At 39.2% G+C, this 20296-nt stretch overlaps 1 protein-coding gene across 1 annotated transcript in view; it reads left to right on the top strand.

Annotated features, from left to right (window-relative positions):
- Positions 1–20296, top strand: part of POU6F2 (POU class 6 homeobox 2) — a 487233-nt gene that overhangs the window by 87252 nt on the left and 379685 nt on the right. The window lies entirely within an intron of this gene.

The raw sequence follows: 20296 nt of genomic DNA on the forward strand, positions 1-20296 counted from the left end.
ATTCTCTCGGTTCTAAGGAAATCAATGAAAGGGATCCACCCCAGAGATATCTTGAACTTTTTATCTTTTTAATAACAAAGAGAAACAGAATAATTTTATAAGCATGTGGCAACAAACAAAAAATAATGTCATTTATAAAGGAAACCAAAACCAGGTTAGTCTCAAACATTCCCATTAGAAACAAATTCCAGCGGACATTTGAATAATCTCTGTAGAGCGTTGAGTGGCAATATAAGAGATTTACTCAGATATCTTCAATGTGCAAAGGCCATGGAAAGACATTACCAGATAAACAAGAACTTGGACAATATACCCCATGCATAATCTTCTTTCAGAAATTATGAAAAGGCAAAATAAATAAATACATAAAATAAGGAATAAAAAAATAAAAAATCACTAAAAGGCAAATGAAAGATGAGTCAAAAGGGGAGTTAATGAGCTGCTATAGAACTTGAAAGCCAGTTGATACAGAGTGGACAAAATAATTATATTTAATAGTTAAGAAATTGAATAGAAAGACAAGATAATATTGAAGGAAAAGATTATAGAATATAAAACACTTTATAATAATAGTAAATTTGAAAAAATGCTAAGTTAAAGACTTGAGGAATGCTTGTATACAGCTGTATGAAGCCATTCCTTTAAAAAAAAATCTTACAGAGATGGGATGCTTTTTTGATATCATTATATTCTCAACTATGATAGTTACACACTAAAACCTAATATATATATATGCATATATATAAGGTATTATATATATATATATTTTTTTTTAATAGTAGTAACAACTTAAGGAACTAAAAGCAGGCTATAAAACTTCTAAATTTCTAGCAAAGATCAATACAAACACACACGAATCAAACAAAAACTGGACAAAACAAACAAAAAAAGAGGCAGAGTAACTGAAGAAATGAAAAGAATAATAAAACTATAAATAACTGAAAACAAACACTGAGGTAACTTATTTAAGGCCAAATCTACTGATTATGACAATGAATATAAATGTTTTAAATTTCTCCATAAGATACAACTGCAGGGGTGCTTGGGTAGCGCAGTTGGTGGAGTGTATGGCTCTTGATCTTGGGAGTTTTAAGTTCAAGCCCCATGTTGGGTGTAGAGATTACTTAAAAAAAAAAATTAAAATCTTTAAAGGAAAGGATACAAACTGCAAATCCAGATATCTTAGTGACAAGAAGCACAACTAAAATAAAATATTATAAAAATGGTAAAAGCAAAGAAAAAGCAAATGTTTATCATTAAAATTTAAACAAACAAAAAGTAGAACTCAAGACAAGAAATACAAAGTGATAAAAATAGAATAGAATCACCTGAGGACACAATAGCTTTTCTATATAAGAGCAATAACCATGTATATAAGTTCATTATAGAGAGAGGAATTGATTTTATTCAAAACAAGAACAAAGCAAAATATTTGGAAATTTTAAAATAAAAATGTCTATAATAAATATGAGACAAACCCCACATGTGACCAATAAGAAAAGAAAATTTAAATAAATGAAGAAAAGGACCATTTCTTGATGGTGGCACTGAATATTATAAAGATATTTATTTCTCTCTTTAATTTTAGAAGTTGACAACAATGGTTCTAAATTTCATCTGGAAAATAAACAGCTGAGAATATGTATGAAATTTTTTAAAAATTGGAATAGAGTACAAAGGATTTTGCTCTAATATATATATTATGTAATATATAATATACATATTAATATATGTTAATCTAATTTCTAAAATGTATATATTACATACAGTATGTATTTATATACTTAACATATACATATGGCATTCTGTATGGTCACACATATATATCGTACAAAACCAGAACTGAGATTCCATTAGAACTTTCCATTAGATTCTGTTAGAACTGTGCAAATGATTATTCAATTAATTGTGCTCTAAAAATTGACTATTTGGGAAACTGTAACATTTTCAGTTAATGCCATATAGCCACATAAACTCCAGATAGATTCTAGAATTACATTGAGGCTAAAAATCATAGAAAATAAAAAATATTGGTGAATGTTTATGCCTTCTCGTGGATGATTTCTCATCATAAAAGCAATAGTATAAGACGTGAAGGAAAGAAAATTGATAAATATGACTGAATACAAATTTTTTATATATTTCTTAGAAAATCAACGTTAATAAAAAATCACAGAGAAATAACAAATTGTAGAAAAAATATTTGGAGTTCTTGCAGCTTGGAATCAAGAAGACTGCCAAAATAACATGTTATTTGCCTTTGTTCATCTCAATTTCATTATCAGTGACAAACACCAGCATAATAATGTTCTTGTTTGTTGAGAAGGCTAGAAATAAAGTATATACTTAGAGCAAAATAAGTTTCAGCTGTTCTTTCTTATACTTCTATATACCCATAGAAAGTTCAGTGAGGGAGATACTCAGACCAGCAAAGGATGGTGATTTATGAAAGAAGAAACTTAATTAGGTAATAAACTTGAGAAATTTAACCTTGCTAATGAGATGCAAATTAAAACATTAGTAAAATGCCAGTTTCTATCTAATAAGTCATAAAAAATTAAAAAATATATATGTAATATGAAAGAGAAGCTTCCTCATACACTGGGAGCATAAATTTTCCACCAACTGACCTTGAAAGCAATTTGGCAATGGTCCATACTCTTTTACCTATAATTTCACTCCTGAGAATATATTTAAAACTGTCAAAATTTTATTTTTGTGTGAATAAATGGACACATCTTAAATCAAGGGACTCCAAGGTTTTGTGATAACCCAGCTTTACTGAGGAAAATAATTTTTACCATGTACTCTTAATATATGTACGTTTATTTATTTATTGGTTTTTGTACATTCATTTTTACCACTAAAAAACATACCCCAAATGGAATTGAAAAATTTGAAATAAAAATAGAAATTCTACCACCTGGGTGGCTCAGTCATTATGCATCTGAATTTGGTTCAGGTCATAATCTCACAGTTCATGAGTTTGAGTTCTATATCAGTTGAGCTCGAGATCTGCTTTGGGTGAACGTGAGCCCTGTTTCTCTCTCTCTCCCTTTCTCTCTCTCTCTCCCCCTTCTCTGCCCCTCTCTCACTTGCACCCTCTCTCTCTTTCTCAAAAAAAAAAAAAAAGAAAGAAAGAAAGAAATTCTAATGCTTTCTTTCTGCACCCTACTGCATTGTGCATTGTCTTGCACATCTCCTGGTGTGTATTCACCCAACTTCAAAACCACAACCCAGAATGTTCTGCAGTTAGAAAAGAATTAAATAGGGGCATCTGGGTGGCTCAGTCGGTTAGGCATCCTACTTCAGCTTAGGCCGACTTCAGCTCAGGTCATGTTCTCATGGTTCATGGTTCGAGCCCCACATCGGGCTCTGTGCTGACAGCTCAGAGCCTGGAGCCTGGTCCAATTCTGTGTCTCCCTCTCTCTGCCCCTCCCCCACTCACGCTCTGTCTCTCTCTCTCTCTCAAAAATAAATAAACATTAAAAAAAAAAAAGAAAAGAAATAAATCATGGCACATCCATCAGAGTAAATATTATTGAGATCACAACTTTGGATAATGTTGAATTTGAGAACGCGGTTACTATATAATAATAACATCTGTGAGGGCAAATAAGGTGCCCAGCTGTCTCACCATGTACTAGCTGTAGCACATATTAGGTCTTCGATAAATATTCATTGAATGAAAAAGTGAGTTATGTTATAGAAGCAGGACACTAACTTGTATATGCAATGTGGATCTAAAAACATGAACACAGATTACAAAGATTGTATACAGATATACTATACGAGTGTGTGCATATATATATATACATATATATATGCATGCATATGTATAATTTCAAAAATGAAAGTGAGTTACATAATTGTAAAGTAAAATTCAAGGTAGATAGTGAAAAAATAGAGCTTAAAATACAATATGACTGTCAAAATGAGCGACAATTTTGAAAGGATAAAAGATAAAATCTGAAATATCGAGAATATGAAATAAACCATTCAAGACCCCAAATTGTGACTCAGAGGAATAAGAGGAATTTATGAAAGGTTTTCTTTTATGTCAAAGTTATTATAAATCTGGGTTGTCCTAGGATGTGCATCATTCTGAAACGTTGGGGAAGCTTGGTAACCCTTTCCTTAGAGTATGCCTAAAAGGTGGGAGTTCTCACATTTCAATGTTTGAAAGCATATCCTGAGGATCTTGTTAAAAGTAGGATTCTGAGCCCCACCCTCTGCAATTCTGATTGGGCAGGTTTGAGGAAGGGTCCAGGAATCTAACCCCACCTGGCCCAGGTGGTTCTGATGCCCCAGGCCCTGATAATCACAGTTGGAAGTTGTGGAGGTGGGACCAAGCATTTACCCTTAATCACACAGAACCTCAGCCACATGGCCCATCCAGAATAAATGGCAACAGAGAGTTGGCATAGACAGAAGTGGAGGCTTGAAAAGCAGTAGCTTTTTACAAGTGCCACCATGGAACCAAAAGCTGCATTAAGGAGAGGACTCAAAAACAGAAGTCTCCAAACTGAAGTCTGTGCAAGCTATTAAAAATTGAAAAGGGTTTTTTTTTTTTTTATCATATGGGAGTAGGTCAAAAAGCCCAGAACACAAGTGACCAGTGTATTAGAAGAACTTCCTTCAAGAGGTAGACCAGAGAGGTTTCTTCGAAAATCATGCCCAGGCAGTGGGAGGGACATTAATGTCTGGAGAATCCTGTAGGTCACTGTCTTTTTCCATGTATGGTCCTTAAGACCCACTGGGAAGTGACAATTATTATTTTAGCTGAAAGAACTATTCAGAGAGGTTAAGGTGACTTTTCTAAGACTGCACTGGGATCTAGTCAAATGTCCACAGCAACGGACTTAGTGATGTTGGGGATCCACCCCCCCCACCCCCCGCCCCGCTCCTTTCTCACCCAGCTGCATCTGCCCAGGGGTCTTTGGTAATAAGCCAGTTAGGCCTGACAGGTGAGTGAGGAAACAGCCCGTGCATGTTCTACAAAAGCAAATAAAGCTGAGAAATGGTTCATTTGATTAATTTGTCCAAAGAAATTAAGTTGATATGAAGGCTGTTGCGATAAGATAGTGAAAAAAAAAATGTGGCTTACATTTGAGTTTTCATTAAGAGTTGAGTTACTGAAATTTTTTTCTGGATCCGTAGAAATAATGCCTTTTATACAGTACACCTTCTGCAATCCCTTATTTTTAATTAAAACTTTATCAGAAAAAGGGAGGACAAGGGAAACTTTCAGAGATGGTAGATGTGTTTATTACCTGCATTGCGGTGATGGTTTCACACGTGTATATATATGTTCAAAGTCACCAAATTGTATACACTGAATATGTGCAGTTTTTAAAATATCAATGGTATCTCTATGAAGCTATTGTTTTTTTGATCTTGTATGCAAACCACAAGGCCTTTCCCTCCATGCTTCACTCCTACTTCCCCCACAAGGCAGCCTCTTAAGTGGTGAGTCATACTCCGTCATATCTTGCTCAAAATCCTCAAATGGTTTCCCCTTGTGCTTGGAACTAAATCCCGAGTCCCCGCAACGGCCCAGAAGACCCCACCTGATCTCGCCCTTGGCCACTTCTCTGGCACCCACTTCTCTGGTCTCACCTCCAACCATGTCCACTCACCTCCCCTCAGCCACCTTGACCTCCTGGTCCCTGGAGGCCACTCAGCTGGCTCCCAGGCCAGGGCCATTTTCTCAACATCCCCTTATGATGTTCACATGACCTCCCCTCACTCATGGTGGCCTCTGCCCAAGGGTTCCCTTATCTGTGCAGCCTCTCTGATCATCTTATGAAAGTTACACACTCACACTCCTCTGCACATTTGACCCCGCTTTGTCTCTCTTCACAGCACTTGTCACTCCGCAGCATCATGGTATTTCTTCAACTCTGTATTTGACTTGTATTTGGCAGTTGTCCGACTCCCAGGATCATTGCAGTTGCGAGAAGGGCCTGCGTTTGATCTGTCTTGTTCAGTGATGTGTTCCCATAGCCTTGAAGAGTGGGTGGCCTGGCTCGCAGTACTCACTCGATACATATTTGTGGAATAAATGACTAATTAGCATTTAAAAACACTCCCAATATCAAAGTGAAATGGGGAAAAAAAATTCTCCACGAATCCTCACGCAACAACAAATCAAACTGTTTTCCACTGGATTTAACAAAACTTACTCGATTTTTAAAAATTGATTGTAATTGACTCTATGTTTGTATTGAAAACAATCTTGGGAATCGGTTTCCCGTTTATTTCGGTGCTAATTTGAATTCACTTTTCTGCCTGTTTTTAACCTTAAAGATGATTTCTCGCTGATTTTTTTTAATGGTGTACTCCGCAGGTTTGATTAGAGTTTTTGTTTGACGTACTAAGGAAATGCGCGCCCGCAGGCGGCCCCCTCAGGATCCGAAAGCCAAGGGCAAAGCTTGGAGGCAGAGCACAGATCCTGCAGGGTTCCCAGCGGGGCCCAAAGAGAACAGTAGGGACATGGGGCGCCCCGTAGCTGAAGTCAGTGAGGAAGTCAGCAACAGTCCATTTCTCATTTGTTTTGTGCAGGAAACAGAACACTTAAAGGCCAAAGGCGTGGGCACGTGGAAAGTACAGAATAGGGAAGGTCAGTGGAGCAAAGTGAAAGTTGGCTGTGTGATAAGGCTGCACTCCAGCCATGGACGAGTGAGCCTGCTGGGGGCCCGGTACATGAATGTCATTGGAGTGGGACCCACTTACCAGTCAGTTTGGGGATAATTCACCCAGCATTGCGCCGAAATGGTCTATTTTTGTTCTATAAAGCATTTGTCTAAGCAAATTAATGGTAGAGGGGTAAGATTCGGGAAAAATGATGGCTTCCAAACCCACTGAAAAGAGCCAGTTGTTTATAAAGACTGTAGCACATCTATTTTATATATATATATATATACATATATATATATATATATATATATATATATATACATATATATATATATATATATATATGTATATATATATATACTTCATGAGTGTGCCTTAGTGATTTGTTAAAACAGGTCCGTTTTCCTTTTGACAACATATTACCTATTCTTGTTACTGTAGGTGCTTGAGGATATTAGGGAAACAATTCTTTAAAAATACACCGTGACAAACAGTAGTAACTCAGATTCTCACCTGCTCCATTGCTATAGCCCCTCATTGTCAGTGACCCCTGCTGTTGGCTGTGTGGATACCTTGTTTTCTTGTGTGAGTCCTCAGTAGCAGATTTTAAAAATCCCTAAAATAAGGAATTAAGGCTTGAAAAGCCCAGTGAAAACTCCCTAGGTGGAGCAAAGTGTTTGCTCACTGGTATCCTAATGATGGTAAAACAGTGCTTCAAGGCAAGGGTGTTGCGTTTGTGGGTGCGCATGCGTGGTCCACGTGCTGCTTGTACATCAGCACTTTGCAGAAAGGGAGCCTAAGGATGCTAGGAAAATGTTAGGTCTGTGAAAGAAAGTATCCTAGGCTCATAGAAGATGCTGAATACCGTTACTCTCTTCCCTTGCCTGATGTCTACTAGATGGTGGGGTAGCAAATGTTTCTTGATCCCTACATTCCCTATGGTCCCCAGCACACCACTTTGTACATGGTGAACTGTCAATAAAATATTTCTTGAACTGCATCAGGTTTGTCTAAGTAGACCCTGATTCAGAGCCATCCCCCTAGTCATGCAAACTACAGAGGACATAAATAAATGTGAATAAAAGCCAGCCCTTGATTTCAAAGACTGGAGATTTAAATAAATAATTAAGTCTCTTTTTATTAAATATGTTTAATAGTGGTTAATAAGATAGCTGACGGTGTGGGGAGAACCCCTAAAAACCAACCTTCCAGTTCATGTATTTTTAAGAGCCCAAATCCCCAGGAACGAGAAAATTTAGCTAATCTTTCCAATCACATGGTTCCTCCCTCCCCACCCCCACCCATCTCCTTGGAATTACGTTATCGTGGCTCCTTTTAAAAGCTCAGAAGCCTTTTGAATTGGAGCCTCATTCAAAGGACAGTCAAGGGTCACCCTTGGAATATTAAAGGCGAGTGGATTACAGGAGAGGGAGGGAAAGGGAGCAGCTGTGCTAGGCGGAGCCCCTGTGCAGACCCAAGGCGGAAAATGCGAGAACTCCGGAGGAGCTGGTGTTAGCCAAGAGAGCTGCCGGAGGAAGCACCGTCCTGACCCGACCCACGGCGTTAGTGTCCGGCTCTTGCTGCTGCAGACTGAGAGGAAAGAAAAGGAAAACACATATCAGTGAAATCAATTAAGCATTGGCCTTTTGAACAGAACTAGAATGGTTCCTTCAGAGACTAAAAGCTACATGAACCTTGAAAAATTAAAAGCCAGGGACTGTTTTAATTCAAGGATCCAGTTCTGCAGAATTTATGGGGAGCTGACCAACACTCCTTTCTTAAAATAACAAGGGCTTAGGATTTATAAATTCCTTCTCAAAAGATGTCAAAGTGATTTAGTTTTCAAAATCTGTTTCTTGACCTTTCTTCCATCATTTATAGGTATTGATTCTTGGTTTTGTATTTTAAATAAAATCGATGAATATTTAGTGAGGGCTTATTATGTGCCAAGCACTGCCCTAATATTTGGAGTGGCTGGATACAGGGGCAGGCCCCCACTTCTCAGCAGTGGTTACTTACTGATTTGGGGGGGGGGGGTGGATCATGAATCCCTTTGAAAAATCTGATGAAGCTAAGATGCTTCTCCACAATAAAATGCGCACACACTCATCCTTCACAGGACAGCTGCAGACAGAGATGGGTATATATACATCTCCTATTATCACGATGCAGTGGGACCTATTCTAAGTACTGTTTGTGAATTACTTATTTATATGCAAACCCATCTCATGAGGTATGCATTTTTACTCCCATTTCCTCTCAGGGAAATTGAGGTGCAGAGAGATGTGGTAAGTCCTTTGCCTAAGGTTCTTCAGTGCATTGGAAGTGACGCCAGGTGCAAGCACAGGCTCTTTGCCCCAGTGCCCATGTTCCCGCCCTGGCAGTGCTGGCCTGGGGTCTTGCTAGGTCCCCATGAGGCTGACCACTACTGTTGCTGTGGGCCAAGGGGAGGGCATTTGTGCAAGGTAGACCCGAGGGTCACCCGATATTTTATCGCCACCTGGCAGAAAATCATCCTCGTAGAAGTGTGTGAATGGCACATTCTGTGGCTGCACAGTGCCTGTCCACATGCCAGGGACAGAGGAAGGCTGTACCCAGGCTGAACCGGGAGCGTCTGGCATGTTAAGCAGCTGGGTTTTGACCCAACTCGGAAGGTACCGTGATTAAGACCGTCAGCTTCAAAACTGGATTTTTAGGAATGTTAGTCTGTCAGCAGGGGGCAGAATGGATTTTTCTATTTGTTTATGGAAATTTGAAACTCTAGGGGACTGGATATTTTCTGAACAAAAAGTTTTTCTCCCCAGCTAGATGTCCTTTGCCATTCGGGATGGAACAATAGAATTAGATGTCTCCACATATTTAATGTATTATTCATTTAAATGAATATTTGCCTCTGAGAAAAAGGATAGAATTAGAACACTGGTAATAAAATCATATTTCTAATATGCTGTGCGTGTTTGCTGATACTGCCCCTGAATGACAGGAGAGCTAATTGTGTAGGAGCAGTGTTGGGCTCCCCTTAGTGAGCCTGAGATTCTTCCTGGCTGAACAAAGGGTATGGACAGAGCTTGGAGGCTTAGGCTCCGGGTGGGCGGGTCTTGGGCTCATCTGGGGCCACGCCCACAAGCTCCAGCGCTGATGTTATCTCCCCAGCCAGTGGTATCTTTTCTCAGGTTCAACCGAGTCTGGGGGAAAAACAACACTCTCCTTTTCCTCTTCAGTGTTGATATTAAATTCTTCCATTTTATCCCATGGTAAAAAAAAGTAACACAAGCGCACAAAGCCAAAGTCACATCTCTGGAAGCAGAATGCAAGTCAGTGTATATGGGTATGCAGTGTTAGACAGGAAAGACAGACAGGTGAGGACTCAGTTTCATATTGTGCAGTTTCAGACAGGATTAAATGTATTTTTAAACATTAAAACTATCAACCAAAGACAGTCCTTGTCTTCACCTTCCCTTCCTTCCTTCCAGCCGTCCTCACATTGATCAATCAATCAATCAATCAACCCAGACACATTTTTTGAGAGCTTATTTTGTATCAGACCCAAGAGCCAGAATTCTGAGACATGTTTGCCTACCAAAAAATTCAAGCATCTCAGCTGGAGAGGCGAAGGCTTAAGTATTTTGGAGAAGTAAGTGATTAACCAATGGAAAACTGTCATGAGTTTATTGCATCTGTGATACATCGCAAATAAGTAATACAGACAGAACTGTGAAACCCTGTCCCCAAGTATATTGAAAACTCCATGTTAAATGGATGAGCCACCAATATGGTGGCTAAAAGCTTGGAGTGGACACTTTGATCCTTCCTTGTCTCCCTTGGGGATCCTGGAGGCACCTCCCTAAAACCCTCAGTTCAGTGCTCGGTTTCAAAATTCTGAAAACTAGAGGCAAAGTCTTTCCATTCTGTGAACTGACTATGTCATCCACTTTTGCAAAAGTTTGCAAATATTGAGATTGTATGTATTAAGTACCTCCAGAAAGGAAGCATTTTTAAGACAGAGATTGGTTGTTCTCTCTTTGTACCTTCAAACCACTAAATGCAAGTTCACTTTAATTTGAGTTGTATTCTAATTAAATCCTGATGCCTATTTGAAGCCAACAGATCATGAGGAATCTATGGATATAGGGTATATGTATACCATGTCAATACCACTGCATAACCCCATTATCAAAAGACCAGATATAGATGAGCCTGAATTGAACTTTTATTGATGCTTTTTCATGAAGGCAGCAGAAATTGAATTGATGGTGCTATTAGGTTGTCAAATAGCAGTGTCTCCCTTTTTTTCCCAGATAAGAATACATGAAGCATCATCCACACAGTCATTAAAACTTCTTGGGGGCAAAAGAGCTATAGAAGTTCAAGGTGATGGTCTAGATGTGTGTCTAACTGCACACTAGATGCTTTGTAGAAGTCCAGAACTTGCAGACTCCCATTTGATTGATTATTACATTGTTATTCCAACATACAGATTTGTACTGATGAGCTGTGTTGTTTGCTTTTTTGCTTGTGTTTAGATACATCTGTGTCTCATGCTTTAATCTTTAATTGGAATCATCAATAAATGTGTTGATACTTAATGCTTGTCAACAAGCATATATAAGCATAGTTAAGCCAGCATAAGCATAATTAAGAAGATGTGGCACTCATGGTGGGGCTGGGGGAGAAATAGGGACCCTCGGTGGTGACTGGGAAGAAGGAGGTTGCTTGTCTGAGGTTCAAGCAAAAGACAGACTCTTAAACTAAGCCCACATGTACATTTAAATGAAATACCATTTTCTGACATCAAGGCAAATCAGATATTCTGCAGTCCTATTTTTTTCATTTAAACATGATTGTGAGCATTCACCTTAACTAAATAACTCCTGGATAAAATTTTGGGGATTGGTGGGGGAAGCAAATAGTGTAACTTTCCAGAGCATCTTCTCTAGAGGGGACCCTATTTCACTCTATAATGACTGGTCTACTCCCAAGACAACATTCATCTAATTGTGGGTCAACATCCAGTATGGTGGGTTGTGTTGCAAGTGGCCTAGATTACATTTTTTACACACAACTGTTGTGTCCTTTCTGGTAGATAATGGTAGTCAGTAATGGTTAGAGATGGGTGAAGTCTTGTTACATTCCCAGAGACTTGCTACCTGGTTACAATGAAAACAAGCTCTGAGGCCAAGAGGTGCCATCCATACAGGTATTTATTGAGCACACTTTTATTAGCAAATAATCCCCAAATCATTTATTCAACCTATCTGAAAGCTTAATAAAGTCATAATTCTCTATCGTTTTAGGTGAACCTAGAATACCTTGTACAGAAGTTCTGTTAAGGCAGATATGGCAAGATTTTAGAAGCCAGATCTGTTTCTCCCACAGTCAGCATCATGCAACTAGAACTCTCTGACCCAAGGACTGGACATGGACAGTTTAGGGATCAAGCCATAGGCCACAGGGACTTGCTAGATTCTTAATATCTTTTGGTTGCACTCAAGGGAGGGAAATGCCTCTAAACTATTTTAGCCAGTACATATATCTCGAATATGACTAACCAAATGAAAACTCATTTCTAGCCTCCATTAATACTGGTCAACAAGTTATTTATCTCACTCAAATTAATATAAATTATACTAATTAGCAAAATGCTGGGTGAGGGTTGTGGTAGACCGTGAATGGAGGTAGCTGAACAGTGGGTGGTACCCAAGCCTGAGATAGGGTCTTTCTGAGGAAATGGTAAGTAACCCTGAAGCATGAATGTTGATTAAGGCAACTGACTGAATCTAAGATTGAGCTCAGAGGTCAGAAAACCTTTTCCGTAAGGAGGCAGAGAGTAAATATTTTAGGCTTTGCAGGCCAATTAGCAAAATCAAGACTGACCCCTGAGGAGAGCTTGGAGAGGCAGCCGCCTTCAGGCAAAGGCAAGTCCTGGGGGAGAACTCAGCTGCAAGTCATCTCAGCCAACATCCCTGGCAGCTGGGAAACGAGCGTGTTAGTGGTAAGAGGGGATCTGGGCGGCACACCACAGCATCCATGACAGTATCTACTTCTGTTCCAACTGGACCCATGGCCAATTGGATGCCTCAATGTGGGTAGTAGTATGGTGGAAGATGGTCTCTCTGTGTAATACTTTCTATCTTTCTAAACATACTCATATATATTATCTGTGCGTCTTCTCACTCAAGTCTCACAGTATCCCCCTTGAGAAATATAGAGCTATGTTGGTATGGAAACCAAGATGGGAGAGAGAGTGATTCGTCTGTGGTCATGGACCCCAATGTTTATACCAGTGCTATCAACAATAGCCAAACTATGGAAAGAGCCCAAATTTCCATCGACTGATGAATGGATAAAGATGTGGTGTACACATACAATGGAATATTACTCAACCATCAAAAAGAATGAAGCCTTGCCATTTGCAACAACATGGATGGAACTAGAATGTACTATGCTAAGTGAAATGAGTCATTCAGAGAAAGACAAATATCATATGATTTCACTCATATGTGGAATTTAAGAAACAAAACATATGAACATAGGAGAAGGGAAGGAAAAATAAAATAAGATAAAAACAGAGAGAGGGGCAAACCATAAGAGACTCTTAAGTGTAGAGAACAAACTGAGGATTGATGGAGGGGTGGTGGGTGGGGGGATGGGCTAAATGGGTGACAGCCATTGAGGAGGGCCTATTGGGATGAGCACTGGGTGTCATATGTAAGTGATGAATCACTGGGTTCTACTCCTGAAACCATTACGCTGTATGTTAACTAATTTGAATCTAAAAATCAAAACAAAACAACACAGTTGGAATATTGGGTTGAGGAAGGAAATCCAGCTTGGTATCAACATTTTGCTGTGAAAGTCTATTGTGAAATGAACAAGGGTATATACGTTCAAGCTTTGTAATTAAGTTCCTTATAATGTAAATTTCATCTCTTGAGTATTTGCTAAAAAACGTGGGTTTTTCTGCTTTTCTCAAAACAATTTTTATTTGCAGTTTAGGAGGTGACATTTAAAATTACTGGGGTGCCTGGGTGGCTCAGTCCGTTAAGGCTTTTGACTCTTGGTTTCGACTTGGGTCATAATCTCACGGTTCATGAGATCAAGCCCCATGTCAGGCTCTGTGCTGACAGTGCAGAGCCTGCTTGGGATTCTCTCTCTCGGTCTCTCTCTCTGCCCCTCCCCTGCTCTCTCTTCCTCTCTCTCTCAAAACAAACAAACAAACAAACAAACAAACTTTAAAATTAAATAAGCAGTGGTGGGTGAATTTACGGTATTTTTAGTGTTTTAATCTTCATTAATTTTCAAAGTTTTCACAATAAATATATATACTTACATCAATAGAAAAAAATTATAAACTGTGGTCTTATTTCCAAAAGTCAAAAAGAATGTCTTTTTAAAACTTATTGAGAGAACTAGGAAATAATGAATGGTAAGAAAATAGAAATTCCTTGTAACTTTTGAGGGAAAGTTTCTTCAGTACATTAAATATCATAATGAGAACCAACAGACTTAGTAATATTTGGTAATTGGTAAAAAAAAAAAAATAGATAAAGTTGTTTAACTTCATGACTAAGGTAACAAAATTCACACTTGAAGTTTTCTTTCCCCAAACCCATGAAAGTCTAGTTTTATCATCTTAATTATCTGTGATTTTGATTTTACCTCTTCTCAGCGGGAGAAATTAAATATGAAATATGATGTTGTCTTTGCATCTTAAATTGGCTGTAGGTAATTTGCATCGACCTTTTTCCTAAATTGAAATGTGTGGGGGGGGGGGCGATACATTATTTTCCTTTTTAATGGATATAATTTTTCTGTTGAATTCTAGAAATAGATCTGTTGAGTATTACTTTGCCATACACTGGCACTTTGCAAACAAATGAATTGTTTCCCTGGATTTTTGAAGCCTGCCTGTCTTATTTACATTTTCCTCAAAGCTTTCAGATTGCCTGTTTCATAGTTAGTTTGTATGTACATAAAAATATGCTGGACCCAGTTCAAGCTCGGTTTAGATGGGCGCGGGTATTTCCACCGCGTGGCTGCCACTGGACACGGATGCTTTGCTGAGTTAATCATCTCGCTATCTTTAGTTTCTCTGACTATAAAATGAGGATGATTATGCTTACAAAAACTCTGTTGGTTAAATTATTGCAGGCCTTTAGCTGAATTATCTCTTTGTTTATCAGGGATTATTGATGACAGCCCAGTGAAAGCTCAAGCTGAATTCTCTTTCCTCATACGGTGCCCTCTATTTGCTCTTCCAATAAAGGGTTTACAGCAGAAATATATGGGGACATCTTTATTTAAAAATTATATTAAAGGACACCAGGAATTAGTATCTGATGATAATATATATGGTTAGTATGTGCTAAGTTGTATGTGACCATGTAGAAATAAACTGTAAGGAATATTAGGAAAAAGCTATTCGAATCTGGAAAGCATGGGGCAAATGTGTACTTGCTGAAGCCTTCTGGCTTATAATTGCAGCATGGTTGACAATTAGAGCTCTAATTTACATTAGCTGTGATCTAAGTGGGTACATTCTAAAATGAATTTCGTGGGGCGCCTGGGTGGTCAGTTAAGCGTCAGACTTCGGCTCAGGTCATGATCTCCTGGTTTGGGGATTTGAGCCCCATGCTGGGCTCTGTGCTGACAGCTTGGAGCCTAGAGCCTGCTTTGGATTCTGTGTCTTCCTCTCTCTCTCGGACCCTCCCCCCACCCCCACGCTCTGTCTCTCTGTCTCTCTCAAAAATAAATAAACATTAAAAAAATTTTTAAATGAGTTTTAGGAAGCGCCAGATCCATTGGATAATACAATAGAGAGAGATTACAAGGAAAAGTCCTTCCTTGGCCAGATGATTTTTTTTTAATTTATTTATTTAAATTCAAGTTAGTTAACATACAGTGTAGTATTAGTTTCAGGAGTAGAATCCAGAGATTCATCACTTACATACAACACCCAGTGCTCATCCCAACCAGTGTCCTCCTTAATGCCCATCACCCATTTAGCCCGTCCCCCCCACCCGCCTCCCCTCCAGCAACACTCAGTTCGTTCTTTGTATTTAAGAGTCTCTTAGGCTTTGCCTCCCTCTCTGTTTTTATCTTATTTTTCCTTCCCTTCCCTTATGTTCATCTGTTTTGTTTCTTAAATTCCACATATGAGTGAAATCATATGATATTTGTCTTTGACTGACTTATTTCACTTAGCATAATACACTCTAGTTGCATCCATGTTGTTGCAAATGGCAGGATTTCATTCTTTTTGATTGCCAAGTTGTATTCCATTATATATATATATATATATATATATATATATATATATATACACACACACACACCATATCTTCTTTAATGGCCAGATGGTTCAGGGAAAGCGAGGTTAAGCAGAGCTGAATCGGTTTCTTTCCCGGTAGACTCTTCTGTTGAGTTTTCCATGTGGGTAGGATTGCAAAACTCTGTTATGTAGAATATCCTTGGGGCAAGCATTCTGTGGACTGCACTTTGGATAAAGTACTGTTTTATTCCAACCTTTTCATTTCCTAGATAAGGAAATTGAGGGTGGTGGTGGTCACATGATTCGCTAAGTTTACATAGACAATGAACCTGAACGCAAACCTGGATATTTGATGCTATCTGATGTCCTGTCTACTACACTGTGTCGCCCCATTGATTGTGGAACCACGAGCAGTGTTGGACAGAGAAGTGTTTTGTTCCTAAAGTCTGCAGGGAGAAAGATACTACACACAATATGCTCTGGGAACAGTTGCCCAAGGTTTTAACACCCTTCAGGGTCCATAATTCAAGTTCTGGGAAAACCCATGAATTGCTAAATTTATAAGCCTTCGTTTTTCATCCAGTACAGTATAAAAGGGTGCTGTGCTTTGGAGACGAATCTGCTGAAGTTCAAAATACACCTTTACTTTATTAGCTGTGTGGCTTTGGGACAAGTTATGTAGCTTCTCTGAGCCTCAGGCCTTTATCCCTCACATTGGGGACTAATACCTTGCACGGTTTGGGTGACATTACATACATCTGAAATGGCTCTCTTCATTCGATACACGGGACCTAATTTTGTTCTTTAACAATGCCCAAATGAGATTTAAAGAATTGCTGGGTGGTTCTGGTGTTAATTGCAGCCCTTTCATTGTAGGATGTGGTGAAATTTTTTCTTCACGTTTTGTGAATGGAACCTACCTCTCTCCTGCTTCTTCTCCTCTCAGCGTCTGGCTCTGAGGTCTCTGGTGACCCTTGTGAGTCAGCATGTATTGGCACATGCTGACACATGCCATGTCCTATTCTTGAATCTACTCACCACTCTTCCATATTGACCCAGTCATGTTTCTTCTGTTGGGGCTGATAAAAGAGTTTCAGGGAAGTCCCAACTCCTTCGACTGTGGTTGTGACAATTGCAGATTTTTAAGCGAGAAGTCTTCACCCCTTCTATTTTTTGCCAGCATTAGCTATTTCCGTTCCTGGGTGCTGCTGCAGGGATCCTTGTGCAGGTTGAAGATGCGGCTTTCTTACATTCCTGCGAGCGTCTGTGTTGGCGCTTGTTGGAAAATCCTTTCTTCGCTCTGGCAGAAAGGATTTTTACAGACTGCCATCCCTTTTGGCAGGGGAGAATGACTTCCAAGCCGAGAGCTGCTTGAAAGAGGCACTCCCTCATCACTTATGACTGTACTCAGTGGTTACTGCTTGTGACACATTTTCAAATGGACCCCCCAGTGGCTGCAGCTGTGATTAAAAGCTGTCTGCTCTCTGCCTCACTGGGGGTTTGCTGTTTAACCATGTCGTGCACATATATATATCTGGGCTACAGCTGCATCTTGGAAAACGTAAAGTGTTTTGTAAGATAAAAAAATCAAATGAGTACCTGAATGGCAGACTCCTGAATTTTCTAAGCTCGAGTCACTGAGAGACACTACTTGGGAACCTAGCCCTGGATGAGGTACATAAAAGTCATTTAAGGAAGAGGAGCTAATGGTCAGTGAATGTATACCATCTGCCAGCACATGCTCCGCACACATAGGCCGACCTGAACATCTTAAAGATTTAAGTGCTCTTGAACTTAGCAGTTGCATTTCGGCTACCCTCTGTGCTCAGGATTCAGTTTGACCATTCACAAGTAAAACAAGAACAGAATATTCTTTTTCTTTTTCTTTTTTTTTTTTTTTTTTTTTTGGTAAGACTATCCAGATACCCCTGATATGTGAATAACCACATTTAGCTTCTCATGAGGGTTTTAAATGCCATTCTAAACATAAGTTTACCATGAACACTACCTTAAAAAAACATTCAAATGAACAGTGCGCCCTCAGAGATAGGGTGTGCCTTTGAAAGGCACAGGTCACAACCCTTCCTCTAGATTAGAGAGATTGAGTATGCAACATTTTAGAAAGCAAAAATGTACTAGAATTTAAATCTGGGCTCTTTGCTGCATATGAGGAGGACACTCACCAAAAGCATAAGGTGAAGGAGGGCTCCCATCCCTATCCTCTGGGCCCCACTCACTGAATCAGAAGAATCCAAATGCACCTTTTCTTAGATGCATAGGAAGGAAACTTGGGGGACATAGGAGAATTTTGCATCCACTTTCCCCCTGTGCCTGCCTCCCCACCCCCCCCCCCCCCCCCCACCCCCCCCGTCCCCGAAAGTCAAGCGCTCCAAATCTCGGTGACCAAAGGCAGTCAATGAAATGCTAATCTATCACCAGCAAATTTAGGCTGACAATACTGTGAATCGACCACATTGATGACATTGATTATATTTCAAATATTTACAATATGGTGAGACAAGCCTAATTTATTTTCGAAAGAGTTCAAGGTAGGTATCACCGATTCAGAGGGGGGAAACAATGGAGAAATGTTTGTGGTTGCTATCTGCAATAATCTGATGCTGACAGAGAGTAGTATTTTATTTAGTAATTAACAGTGTAAAGGGGAGAGGAGCTGTCATGTTGGTTCTTAAGCTGGGGAATGTGATGAAAGATGATATCTACGATCTCATCCTTTCCACTTGTTTAGGATTGTCAGGATGAGAAATGTCAGCATTATGAAAGCTCGGCTCTGCTCTTGATATGATAAAACCCTTCAAAAGCCAGTCTTTCTCTCCCTGGTCCCCCTCCTTTCCAGCTCTCTCTCTCTCTCTGCACTTGCTTTTTTATTTATCCTGTTTTGTTAGATGGCAGAAATATAATTCTTTTCTTTCTTCCTATTATAAGCCACCATTTTTGTTTTATTATATGTTTCACAACCCCTAATGCCCCACTGAAAATTACCTTGTTAAATGACAGTGTTTCGAAGCCATGAATCCTTTCCACCATTCCCTCAGAGGTTTGAAACAGTCAACAGACTGTAAAGAATAAATAATAAAAAAGTATTGATTATTTTGATGACTGTGAGATTCAATTAAGTATTAATTTTGCCCTCCAGTGGACCTATCAAGGTATTCAAAAGGGAGGATTCGGCTCAGCTAAATGCGTGCTGAGTGCTTCAGCCTTAAATAGGGAGAAAATGTGTTTACCTACAGTATTTGAAGAAGAAGTGCATTGATGCACAGAGTCCAATATTTAAGTGCTGTGCACATTAAGCCCTGGTGACAGTGACATTGTTTTCAGTGGTATGAGTATTGACTAAAGAAGTGCATTTGATGACAGCTTAAACTATTTGTATTGATTAACATTTTCATAGATTATCATGTGTCATATCAAATTCACTTTTCAGGCATGAATACATTAAAAAAAAAATCACCACAGGCATACGGCAACCAATGTAACGATGGGACAAGAGAGCATGCCGCCCCACCAGCTCCCGTGCTGGTCACCTGTTTCCTGCTCAGGAACCATTTAGGCATGAACTTGGCAATAAATACCTCCCAGATAATGCAAAAAGGGCACTTCCTGCTTTTCTTTTCCTTGTGCACCCGACGTTTGTGCCAAAACAATATCATGCATCTTAGTTTGCAAATGGAATAGCAGGCTATCCTTGGAAAATACTTCTGATCCTAAGGCGCCTTCCTAATGAGCTGAAGATAAAGCAGATTTAAATTATTGGGGGTGGGGGGAAGTTTGTCTTTTTCGGAGGTGATTTTTGTTTCCTTTTTCTTTAATGCTCCGGGCGTATGATGCTCTAGGTATCGGAAGTATTGAACACAGTTTGTAAGTATTTTTTTCCAATTTCTTTAAAAAAATTTTTTAAACCAATTTTTAAAAAAATCGATTTTGCTGTGTATTGTTTGCTTTAAAATGTTCATTTGCTTTGGGGTCAGCTTCACTCCCAAATCTGGGACCAGGGAAGTCAACTTCTGAGGGTACTGATGCAATTTACATGAGAAATCTCTTTTATTCCATTGAAAGCATTTTGAGGACTCTTTTCTCCCTATCTCTTTTCTCTGCTCTGGGGATAGGGTTTAATTGCTTCTCCCCCAGGGAGAGTGCTTCTTAAAATAGCCCGTGGTTCCTCCATAGGGTGCTTCTTCCTTTTTAGTGTGTTGCTGAAGTACAAACCCAGCATTTCTTTTTTCTTACTGCATTAAAGACGGAACAAGGTGTAAAAACATTCGCACAAAAAGCACATCCCACAATTAAAGCTGTGTTGGTTTAGGTGGCTTTCAAAGAAGTTTTTTTTCCCTTCTTCCCTCCGAAGCTTCCTGAATCTCTCAC

This window comes from Acinonyx jubatus, chromosome A2 (assembly GCF_027475565.1).
Source record: "Acinonyx jubatus isolate Ajub_Pintada_27869175 chromosome A2, VMU_Ajub_asm_v1.0, whole genome shotgun sequence".
NCBI lineage: Eukaryota > Metazoa > Chordata > Mammalia > Carnivora > Felidae > Acinonyx > Acinonyx jubatus.